The sequence below is a fragment of the Thunnus albacares genome, chromosome 19 (genome assembly GCF_914725855.1).
Source record: "Thunnus albacares chromosome 19, fThuAlb1.1, whole genome shotgun sequence".
In the NCBI taxonomy this organism is placed as follows: Eukaryota; Metazoa; Chordata; class Actinopteri; order Scombriformes; family Scombridae; genus Thunnus; species Thunnus albacares.
In genome coordinates, this window is record NC_058124.1 from 14,750,655 (window position 1) to 14,763,533 (window position 12,879).

Here is a 12,879-nt window from a genome sequence, read left to right on the forward strand (position 1 = left end):
CCAGTACAGGAAACTGTTGAAATAAACAACCTGTCTTACTTTTCCAGGAATTGTCAAATAATAAATAAATGCCCACTTAGTAATGAGAGGATAAAGGATCGTACAAGTTATGCAAAATCTGTGAGAAAAACACTTTTGTCTGTACTGACACTCATCTACTATGGACACATACAGTACCAGTCAAAAGTGGGAAAACTTTTGACTGGTACTGTAAGTGTAATTTCTCTTTTCACGTCATGTTGAAGCATTAAATAGCATGTACAAAAAATCATTTCTGTCCAAATGTTAATTAGGTCTTTAAAATTGAGGTCACTATTTGCCCTCAAGAAAGTGTGTTCGTCCAGAATTCCTCTTCTTAAAGTGCATTTAGACTGAATCTGAATTAAAAGCTAAAGGCAGCACAAATGCATCCAAAGTCGTTGAGTAGATGCAAACATGTGGATTTGTTCTACATGGTTCAAATTGAAGCCAAGACTCATCTGCTGGTGTTGAAATTAATTAAACATGTTCTAAAAATTCCCATTTAGTCTGAGCCGTTGGTCTCGATGTCAAGAACAGGAGCTGAGTTCAATAAACATCTGATTTGTGCATTGGCTGATCGTGGCTCAAATGAGTGCTGATTCAACAATTTGTAAATAAAGGAGGAGAAATGTTGAATTGCATTTAACATAACACACTTATGTTTGAACATAGAGTTTATCTGTCTTGAATCTCCTTAAGTGACACAACTCAGCTAAAAGAAAAGAAAAGAAAAACCAGAAAAGTGATCAGGAAAGTGACCACAGGACCACAGGATGTTTCTCAACCCTGTGACAGAACTACAGCAGGAGAAGTAAAGCAGGAAAAAACAGCCTATGACAGAATTTCTGGTGCTTGCAAAAGAGAAAAAAAACATGTCAAAGGTTAAGAGAAAAGAGGATCTCATTAAATTAACTCATCAGTCATCTTGCAGTGGCACAACATCCTACTGTAAAACATGGTGGGGGGAAAAAAAAACAAAACAGGAACCACAAAGAGATTCTTGTGAGGAACCTTCTCGGAGCGTCAAACACTTTCACTAGGCCAGCAATTTGTGCTCAAGCAGTTCATGAACCCTGCAGTATAAATTCAAAAACAACACTGGGGAGGCTTAAAAACAACAGTGTGAAACTTGTTGAGTGGTGCACCCGAAGCCCAAACGTGACTCCTGATATTTATTTTTCGAATGGCTTTAAGGCACAGATGCTCCCCATCCAAATTGACTTGAGCTTGAGCACATCTAGAAAAAAAAGGAGGGTTGAGGCCCAAAATCCAGATGTGCCAAACTAACAGATGTATCTAAGAGGACTAGAAGACTCAAAAAATTATATATATTAAATTGAAATGCTCCTACAAAATAAATACCAGATATTTTTCAGAGCAGTTGTTCATTATTTGGACTGATGAGCTACTGACAGAGTTTCATGCACCTCCAAGAGTTGAAAATGCTGGAATTGCTTGTCACTTGTCAAAAAAAGAGACTCAAATAGGATTCACAGAGGAGAGTTTCTGGTTGTGTGCTGATCGGTGTCAGCCAACATCATTAAAAATTATTCATTCAGTGTGCTGGAAAACATCCGACTGCAGTGTGAAGACCATCACCGCTACCTGGTCTCCTCTGCTGAGGTGGAGACACAAACTTGAGATGCATATGCAGGCAGGTAGGCAGTATGTCTCTGGGCTGCTAGCGAGGGTTTAGGGTCTCTGTTTGCAAACTATGAGTTAAAGAAGCTAACTAGGCTAAAAGATCAGTTTCAGTATCAGAGAGCTCATGGTCAATTGTGCACAATCTTGATAAAACAAACAAAACAAAGTTCACCGGGTAGATTTCTTAATACATCTGTGATAAATTTCACCAACAAATGTCGTGGATCTTTAATTTATGAAAAAAAAAGAACTTTCTCCTAAATTTTGCTTTCTAATAACTGATCCTCATCTTCCTTCTGTTTAAAAATAACATGGTATATTTTTTTATTGTGAACAAGAATTTTTTTTTTTCCAATTTCAATTAATTGGTACCAGAACAGTGAGTCAGTAACAAGCTGGATAATGTTGACCACAGATATTTATATCGATAGCAAAACATTCATACATACAATACCACTTATGCATATGATCATAGCCATGGGACAATTAGTGTATTGCTCAGTAATTTTGCACTGTAGTAAATGTTGTGTACAGAGTCTCATTGTCGATAATTTCCTTGTAAATAAATTATAGCTTCAAAATCAATGTGGGAGCTACTAAAAGAGTATTTACTTATAAAACAGAGAGGTTGCTTTGCTTGAGTGGAGAAGAGAAGAGAAGAGAAGAGAAGAGAAGAGAAGAGAAGAGAAGAGAAGAGAAGAGAAGAGAAGAGAAAAGAAGAGAAGAGAGCAGAGCGCTGGCTAACAAAGAAACAGCCTCAGCCTCCATTAGCTGATGTCTAGTTTATTACCCTCTCCACAGTTGAATATGATGTCATTACAGCCTCCACATAAATCAGGGGACGAAGCCGTGCACACAACTGCCACTTTTACCCATAACCCCCAGTCTGACGACGCCGTAAAACCACTTCCTGGTCACCTTGGGAGGCCATCATGTGACTGTAGATATTATCTCCATGGCAACAGTGACAGACAATAATTACACGGTGCTTTGTCTTTCTTGAAATATGAAAGAGTAAATCTCAGAAAAACACATTAGAGGACTAATAATTAAGATGTGATGTATGAGAGGGAGTAAGAAAGGGAATTTCCCAAATCACATTTGTCATTAGTGGTCTTATCAAACTTTGTTTCCAAGTGCTTATTATGGCTATAATTAACACACGCTGAGTGTATGTGTGTGTGTGTGTGTGTGTGTGTGTGTGTGTGTGTGTGTGTTAGAGAAAGACATGTTAAAATGCATGATACATGTGACACAGGAGACATGGTGGGATGGTTAATGGATTGGTAAGTGAATTCTGATAAATGAGTTTCATATGTTGGTTTGTGTGCGCCACTGTATGTGCAGCTGTGTGTGTGTGTGTGTGTGTGTGTGTTTGTGTTCTAATATTCTTACTTCACTAACTTCCAATAAAACATCTTCCCATATCCGACCCCTGAGGCCTCCTAAAAGGAACATTATCGTGGACGTACAGCTTCATCATCACAAAACTTGAGAGAAAGAGCTTGTTCACTAATGCAGATTACATGAAACAGACCCGTGTAATTTTATCCTGCTGCTGGCAATTAATAAATGGAAAATTAATTTATCTTCAGGGGCCAAACAAACATATTAGTTTATATGCTGTTAATGTTGTTAATGAATTTAAAGGCAGCTGTATGACCTATTAAAAAGCTCACAGACTCTTTTTTTTTTAATTGTCATATACTGTATTCTGTCTAGGTAGCATCAACATATGAATCATCTGTGTCTTCATTTAAATCCTACCATTAACAGATCCTCATTAAAAATGCAAACATGTTTTACTGGCCACTGGACAACACTGATATTAGGAGATAATTTCACATTTTATTACCAGAATCGTTAATATTGCATGTTGTTTTCCTCCCTAAAAACATACTGTACGGTTTCAATATGCAGGAACATTGGTTTTTAATTACAAATGAAATGACAAATACAAAAAGTATTTATATGGCTGTAACTAACAATCATTCTCATTATAGATTAATCTGTCTCCAATAATAGTTTTACTTTAAAATTTGAAATGTCAGAAAACAGTAAAAAAAAAAAAAAAAAAAAAAAAAAGTTTAAATTTCCCAGAGCCTCGTCTTCAAATGACTTGGTTTGTTCCACCAAAGAGATTCTGTTTACTATCAACTAAGACAAAGAAAACCAGCAAATAATCACATTTGAAGCTGAAACCGGAGCATGTTTGACAGTGAAAAGGACCTTAAACAACTGATCAATCTTGTTGTAAATTAATTTGTCAATTAGTTAATCAATTAATCGATGTTTCAGCTCTGAGGACGATACATTCAAGTAGCCAATACACGCTGCTTCCTGTGTATTTAATGTGTGATTACATGATGGAGATAACGGAGCCTCTTAAACGTGATGTTACTAGCTCAAAGAAGATTTCTGTATTAACAAACTGAATGTGTCTTTGAATTTCATAACTTTGAGCTGAAATTTGCACAGTTGGATTTGAAATTTGATCACAGTACAAGTGAATGAGAAAGCAGATATTATCCAGTAGTTACTGAACCAGTCAAGAGCTACTAGACCTCTCTCACTACAGCTCTCTCTCTCTCTCTCTCTCTCTCTCTCCCTCTCTACAAAAAAAACCCAAAAAAAAACAAGTTGATCCTTGGCTGTTGAGAAAATTACAAACACATGTTGATGATGATAAAAAAGACAAACTAAAGCAGTTAAAATTAGAACCAGAGATGAGTTGGGATTCACCCTTTGATGGTAGGAAGATACAAGTAAAACAACAGCTCCCTCTTCAGGGGTTTTGATGAGTTTGGTGGGATACATGGCTGTCTTCCAATCTGCCAAACAGGCTCCGCATGTGTGTGTGTGTGTGTGTGTGTGTGTGTGTGTGTGTGTGTGTGTGTGTGTGTGTGTGATGAAACTTGTACTTCCCCTGACAGATGTGCCAACTCCTTTTTTTAGGTGCCATAAGTGAATTCAACAAAACAAAGGGCCTGCATGGGAAGATGGGAGGCAGGCTGTGTGTGCGTGTGTGTGAGTATGTGTGTGTGTGTGTGTGTGTGTGTGTGTGTATGAGGCCAATTCGCCACCATTGCGGGGGACAGGCAGTGTCCAGTTTCAAGCAAAACACTGCGCAGCGAGAAAGACAATAACAGGGGTTCAAGTTACTGTGGCTAGTTTGACAGGTAGATGGGATCCAATGAAATGTGGGTCTGTCTTTTGTTTTTTCATCACATTTACAAGTTTAGTCTGATGTTTAAGACAGAAGAAGTGAAAGAGAGTGCCATTATCTTTTAAAAAGGTAAGACACTGTTAACCTCTTTCTTTTAAGAACTACTGAATTATTTATGAAAGAGCTATTTTCTTCTGGATGTTTATAGTAAATGCAGCCCTGTGAGATTGCTGACAGAACAGTGAACACCATCATCATCTGTCTCTGTTTTCTGATGCATGTCACATTATTAGGCATTCAAACAGATACTCCTTAATTTAAAAAAAGGAAGTCACTGAAATCATTTGCTCCCTAAATCTAATACCCTGTTGAACATGCTGTGAAGTCCTTATCATCTGATAGATCATTGGTTACGTAATGGCCTGAGTATTTAGCCTCATTACACACTTTAAGGGCAATATCAGACAGGGAGAAATCAGGAAAATGTCTCCCCTACTTCTAACAATCTATATTACTCTTATTTGCATTATATTTGATGTCATGTGGTGAACATACCCTCAATAGGTGTTGAAGACCAGCACTACATGGACAGAAAATCACCAAACCATCTGCGTACATAAGGTGATTAATGAGAGAATTACCAAGCATACACCCTGTTCCACATCCATTTAATGGCATTGACAGATCATCCATATAGATGTTAAAAAGAAATGGAGATAAAATACCGCCCTGTCAAACTCCATTATTCACATGGAAAGGAGCAGATACAGAATTCTCCCATTTTATTTGCATCGTCTGATGTGCACACCAGAAAACCAGGATTCTCACTGGAAATCTAGGAACCCTTCTATGATACAATTTGTTAAATCATTTTTCATGATTTATACAGTCAAACACTTTAGAGGCACCAATAAAACATTTTAAAAAATGTGGAATTTCACCTATTGTATCTATCTAAAATCTCCTTTAAGGCAAAAATACACACATCACTGCTCTGGCCTAGTCAGCAGACTTCTCTCCAGCACTTTGAATAGAGAGCTGGCCAAGGCTATAGCCTATAATTCTCTGAGCTGTTTAGTTTACCAGCTTTATCTTTAATGACAGACACTAGTAAAGCAGATAAAGCTAAAGGGGCTAAAAGGCTAATGAGGGAAACTTCTTGGATTTCAGTCCAGAGTCAACAAAAAGATCCAAGGTCACATTCTTGACAAGTTCAAATGTAGCCATGTAGTGCAATCCACCGTTTAAAATTTGTTATCTTTTTTAACAAACTCCCTCAGACTACATGGGCCAAGGTCAATCTTCATACACACACACACACAAACATGCAAAAAAAAAGTAGCTTGAGATTCTATGTCACCCAAAAACTATCAATCAGCTCTAATGAAGGCAGCTGAAAGGTGTGGTGGGTTACAGGAATTTGAAACACAGGCCAATGCTGCCAAGCACACCCCTCACTCCTACACTCCTCTCTCTGTCCTCTCTCTCCTCCTCCTCCCTTCACCCCTGCTGGACTGACTTTCAACTCTCTCTGCCTCTGTCTCTCGCCTTTACTGACTTTCCCTCCCACACTTTGAGCTTCTTCGAGTTTTGTTGCAGCAGATCACACAGCGAGGAGAGTAAGTGAGCGAAAAAGACAGTGAGTGAGGGAGTGTGTGTGTAGCTGTGTATGCCAGTGTGTGTGTGTGTGTGTGTGTGTGTGTGTGTGTGTGTGTGTGTGTGTGTTTGGGTTGACCTGTCTCTTTGATGCTGAGCGGTGCGAGGAGGTCTCGTTTATTACAGCCACTGGACTATGACGCCTATTTCCTCCTCAATAAGCTCCTATAAATCTGAAAGCTCCTCCTCTACCATGTGCTTATCTGATCTCCTTCCCTCTCTCTATCTCTCTCTCACACACACACACACACACACACACACACACACACACACGACATCAAAACCACAAAAGGAATCTGCATATGACACGGGGCAAACATGCATGAAGGGCACAGCTTTTGATTGGCAGATGTGTATGAAGAGACACACAGGAATTTTCCTTGACATGCCCGTGTGCATCATTCAGGCTCTGGAGATGTTACAGATTACAGTCTTTTGTGGGAAAACACTTATCCTAAAAACTGCATCGTTATAAAACCTGAGAAATATATAAAGGGACATATTATAACACTGTGCCTATTCAATTTCCTGTGAAGAGTATTGTTGTGGCTGTACACACGAGATGTGTATGTGTGCAGTCTCGGTCCACACCTATGAGGGTGTTAGTGAGGACAGGTGCCGCCAGCAGCTGCAGGCTGATGTTTGCTTCATTGCAAACATGAGCGCATGGGTTACAAGAGGGATCCATTTCTGGCCACAGTTGGAGCTTTACTGCACATGGAGAGGATGTCGTAAATAAAAAATCTTGCTATGATGTCCTCTGTTGCTTTTAATGGCCACGTTTTTGTCTGTTCTTATGTCCATAAGAACAGACTGTCTGCTGTTGGTGTGTACATACTGACACTACTTCTTTTTATTGTTTACATGTAATTATCTATTTTTCTTAACCTAACATGATATTTCTTGTCTTAAATAACGGAACAATCTGTTATTTTCAAAAAATAGTTATTTTTCAGTTTGCAAAACAAATTGTGTTGCTTTTTATAACTGATTTATTATTATTGAGGCCCAGTTACTGATTGATCATGTAATTTTAAAGGTTTTTGTACTGTTTCTCAAATGGAATATATCTGGATTTTAGACTGCTGGTTAGACAAAAAAAAAACATTTGGAGATATTCCTGTTTTTTTTTCCCTCCACTGTTTTCTGACATTTCATAGACTGAATGATTAATCTAGAAAACAACTGCTAATGAAAATAATTGATAGTTGCAGCCCTATTGTCTTTACTTACTAAAAGTTTGGATGCATTGTCAACTCTACAGGTGGTGTCAGAGTTAAAATAAAGTTTAGAAGTTAAGATGTAACTGGTATTAAAATCAAACTCCGTTACAGTATCATCCATACATACACTTTTTTTTTTCTGGTTTCTGAAGCGCACATCTGTTCTGGAAGCCACACACACATACACACGCACATACATAATCAAAGGACCAAGTCATCTTCCTAGCCATAACAACATATGCACTGGCCTGGCAGCCAGCTCCTTGAAATAGGAGCCACGGGCATCTTTCCCGTCACACAGACTCCGCTTCTGCTCCTCAAGCAGCAGCACCAAACCTCCATCTGATTCACTGTAACTTGAGCTTTACAGTGAACTGTAGCCCGGATCAGTGCTCCTACACTGCTGGGAAAAAAAAAAAAAAAAAAAAAAATCGCCCCATTTTCATAGAAATATCAAGGAGCCCTCATTTAGAGTTGATACATCACAATGTAAACATTCAAAAAGAATCTGGTTTTAAATTACAAGAAACACGACTGAGAAGAGAAGTAGAATATAACCAGAAAACAAAGTTACCCACTGCATGAAGAATTGATTTTACAATAATTTAATAACTGTCTTGTTTGTACATTTGGGGGAAACATGATCACAATGAAAAGCCTGGACTGAATTATCAGACATGACTGGAGCAGCAGAAGTTCTTTTTTAGGGTGAAATCACCCTTTAACCTTGTAATGAAGGCCACACAATGGGTCTCGTGCAGCAACGTTCTCTTAAATTTCTCTTTCATTTTCCTTTAATCTTCTGTTAAGAGAAAAAATGAAATAAGTCAACTCCAGATGCACCAAACGTTCTTAACCATCCAAATCTGCTCTTACCAAGGTGTGCTGAATGATGGTAAAGTCCCTTAAACTCTATATAAGGACAGATGTTGAGCTCTGGCACATGGACAAGAATTGGAGAGATGCCATCAAAAAAAAAAAAAAAAAAAAAAAGGCTGTAAGAAGAAGAACTTCAGCAGCAGTGAAATCAACATACGGTTAAATAAACTCAAACAAAGTAGACGTGATTTTCCAGAGCGTCAGTAAATCAAAAACCCAGCTGTGTCAGCAGAGGGACGCACAGCAACTGAAATTAAAAGAAAATGGCTTGACATGAAAATGGAAGCCAAAAAAAAAAAAAAAAAAAAAAAAGCATTGCCCAAGCCAAGTGCTCTATGATGACAGCTGGAGGAGGACAGGAGGAGGCGGCGGTCTCGCAAGTCGGGATAAGAATTCGAGAAATAATTGGAGAGGTGGCACTGACAGGTGTCCAATCAGACGCTCCACTTGACAGCGATGCCGCTTCAGGTGCATCGGTTTCTAAACCCCACCGACACAGAGAGTTATCTGCTGCCATGCACATCAGGGCACTCAAGACTCCACCAGCGATGCATTCACAGACACACCAGTTGCTGATAGTACATTTTGCATGTTTATGTTGGAGAGTTACTGTATAAACACCCTAAAATTCATTTATACATATAACTTTTTTCTACCCGTGGTAGTTTATAGGCTTATTTGCTGTTATTTCAATGAAAACTCAAACATCTGCCCACAAATGTAATAATCCAATCATTATAATTAATCTAAAACATATAATAAATTTGATTATATGATATTCATACATTTTTTGATGTTCCTCAAATGTAAAACTTATGTTTTCATTGGACAAACATTTTGTAGAACGTGAAAATGTGATGTTTTTTTCTTATCTTGGTAAGAGTGCTCTCGACTACTCATAAAATGTTCTCTTAATTAAGAGAAGAGCAAAAATAAGAAAACTTTGGTGACTGCTGAATGTTGAATTTTGTGTTGCTCATTTGTTATATTTAGTCATAATTGCAAGTGTGTAGTAGATCATACCTCAGTTAACTTGCACTGGAAAGTTGTCTCTTGTTGGACACATATGTAAAGACAGTCATGGTTGTTTGATTGACATTGCTAATGACATAATAGCATGTGATTTCTTTCTAAAATAGTTAGCTGGGGACCTCAAGAAAACAGCTGACTGTAAGTAAAATGAAAAATTCAATGTTTTCTCTTGATTTGCACTGAAGACTTGTGGATTTGCGTAGATTTTTTTGCACAAACCTTTGGCTAATACAGAACAACTAACAGTGTGTCACTCATTTTAACTGGTCGACATGGTTTTTTACTTCTACTTACTACAAAAGCTAGAAGATGGGATTAACTGGCTTCTAGAGCTGCCACCTAAACTTTGATGATTGCAATCATCAGTCTAGAAACTGAATTGTGGTGGAAACAGAAAATAGTGATGAAAATAGAGGACAGTGATGCAGAACGACTCGTTTTTGTTTGCTGTTCTGACGCTTTCAGCTCTGGTGCTGAACGTTAGCAAAGGCGGCTAAACTACTTTAGCGCCAATAGCAGCTCCTCCCCTACAGCTTGCAACTCAGAGCTGATTTGGAAAATTCAGAGACAGGTACAACCCCACTGACTTCTCGGTGTCTTCTTTGCTTTGGGAAATTTAAAACAAAACAACAGAGCCTCGGGAGATTCCTGTGTTCCAGGGCTGCTAGATTTCACTTTCATTAGTGAGGGCAATGAAGACATCATTATGAGTCGTTGCTGACTTTCAAAGCATTCGAGATCAAAGGCGGAAACAGGACTGTGTTCAAGAAATTGCTTTGTGCGATTAATATCAAGGAAAGCCGAAGACCGCAGACTATTCTGCAGACATGAAATACGTGGCATTGGTAGAGTTTCCTAATCAACTCTCTAGAGGTTGAGCAAAGTGTCTTTAGTTTTCCTTGCGGGGAATGTAACACACTAATAGGTTGAGGGCTTTCTCTCCAACTTATTATTTTTCTTCTAAAGTTTAAATTGTCATTTTGACTGATCAGTCTGTGTTTCTGGAACAACTCACCAGTGCACCCCCAACCTGCTATCTGACTAACATCTTTAAAAGTCAAGAAAATACTACACTACTACTATAAACACACCATAAAGAGAATTACTTACTGAATATATAAGGCTGCTCACGTATAGATTACAGTGGATGATCAAGTCATTAAGACTCAACAATGTTATTGCCGAGAGCCACAGCGTGTCTGATTATCAGCTTTTGCTAGCAGCTAATTAGCTGATTATGCATTACCATGTTTTAGTTGTCTTTCTCTCTCTCTTCCAAACACGCGGATGCATTTTTACATGAGGCAGCGACAGTCTATGCAGATGGAAACAGACACATACTGTTTGTTAGTTCCCTTTTTCCAAACAACAAACACATTACAAGCAGATAGACACACACACTTCTTCATGAACGCCCTCTGGTGAGACTAAAACAGGGCGTGGCGTACATTAGCTGGGCATGGGGCCAAAGACCCTCTGTGTATGTGTGTGTGTGTGTTTGTGTTGCTTCCTCATGTGTCTGCAGACAGACAGTTGCAGCTGTACAGCAGCTACACTGAACTATTTGCAAATCAACAGAGCATGTTTTCATCTGCACATCCGTCCGTGTTTCGCTTTTCCTTGGACCCTTTCTGTTTCTAGTGCGCTAAGAGTTGATGAGATATGTTTCACGCTATAAATGGATAAATAAGGATGTCGACCTTGACCTTGTGACACACACAGCCTCTCACCCAAATACAGTTTTGTCTGTGAGGAGTTTCATTAATGGTATACAGTATGTGTTTTTCAGTCGCTGGCTCAGCGTCTCTTAAATCGGAGTAGAGCAGATCTCCATTAGAGACACAAAACAAAAACACAGCCTCCAACCCGTATGCTGCTCTTTAGCCTAGTTATCCATCCACACATCACACCGCTGGGAAACAGAGCTGAGCACACACACTCAAACACACACATATGAGGACAAGACTTACACTCATGTGCACACAAAATTGGAAATCTGATCATATATGTAAACAGCGACACATGCGCAGGAAAGAAACAAGTAATCAGCTAAACGAAAGCACAAAAAAAGTGGTTTAAAAAGCCCTTTAGTTTGTTCCATTTCTGACAGCATAAATCTTAACATTTATATCATCACCTGGACCTGTCTATTTGAGCTAAAGTGAAATAGTCAAATCAATTTTATTTATATAGCACAAACTCACAAATCTGCCTCAGAGGACTTTACACTCTGTACAGAATATGACACCTTCTATCCACAGACCTGAAATTTGAATAAAGTAAATTCCCCCCAAAAAACCCTTAACGGGAAAAAAAGGAAGAGCAACAGAGGACAGACCAACCTGAAATAGATTTTGTGTGCACAGAGTAGTCCAAAATAACAGCGAAATTACAATATGGAAAATCAGAATCACAAAATACGAATCCAGAAATACTCAAAGTCAGTTGGGCTTAAAAACAATTTACTAAAAACACAAAAGGGATATTTATGTATGTTACAGATCAGCAAACCTTTTGAAGGGTGCTGCTAATTGTTGGTTTATAATCTACATTTTTATCCTCTATATCAGTTTAATTTTTTTGATCAGTGTTACAAATACTAAGCAGCAGTGTGTCTCTGTTTATTGCATAAAAACAATCAGCTGAGCTCCATAAAATCTGTCAATATTCGTTATCAGTGTCCACTTCTCTTTTCACTTTTCTAATAAAATGAAGAGCATAAAAAGAGGCACGCAGGACCATTTCGTTTATGACACTGTGTGATCCTATTGTGTGTGAATAGATAACCTTTGAACTTGAGGGTAAACAGGTCATGACAAAGGCGAGCCCGGCTGTGTGTTGCGACACGAGATGGCTCAGATGCGGGGATGGTGAAGTGTATGAAAGAATAAGTAGCGCATGTATGTGTTTATGTAGGACAAAAGGCTGCAGGGTTTAAGGCCTGAGGCCAGATACATGTGTAGATTCATACAGCCGTGCGTTTGCATGGTTGTGTTTTATAAATCTCAGTCGTTGTGGAACTGGGCGCATGTTCATGAGCCTCATTTCCACTCTCACCATTATCTATAAATGGATGAAAACACACCCTTGGAGTAACTACAAGAAACTTTTGTGTTTCCTGTGGACAAAAGCGGTAATGGTTCTGGGAATGTAGACTGCATTTCCCATGAGCATCCCCGCCTTATCTCGTAAAGATCTTGACCTTGCATTTGTTTTGGAAGCGATTGAAAGAAAGACGCAACTTATTTTTAATACTAT

At 38.6% G+C, this 12,879-nt stretch overlaps 1 protein-coding gene across 2 annotated transcripts in view; it reads right to left on the minus strand.

Moving 5' to 3' along the window:
- znf704 (zinc finger protein 704) overlaps positions 1 to 12,879 on the minus strand; it is a 53,327-nt gene that overhangs the window by 12,609 nt on the left and 27,839 nt on the right. The window lies entirely within an intron of this gene.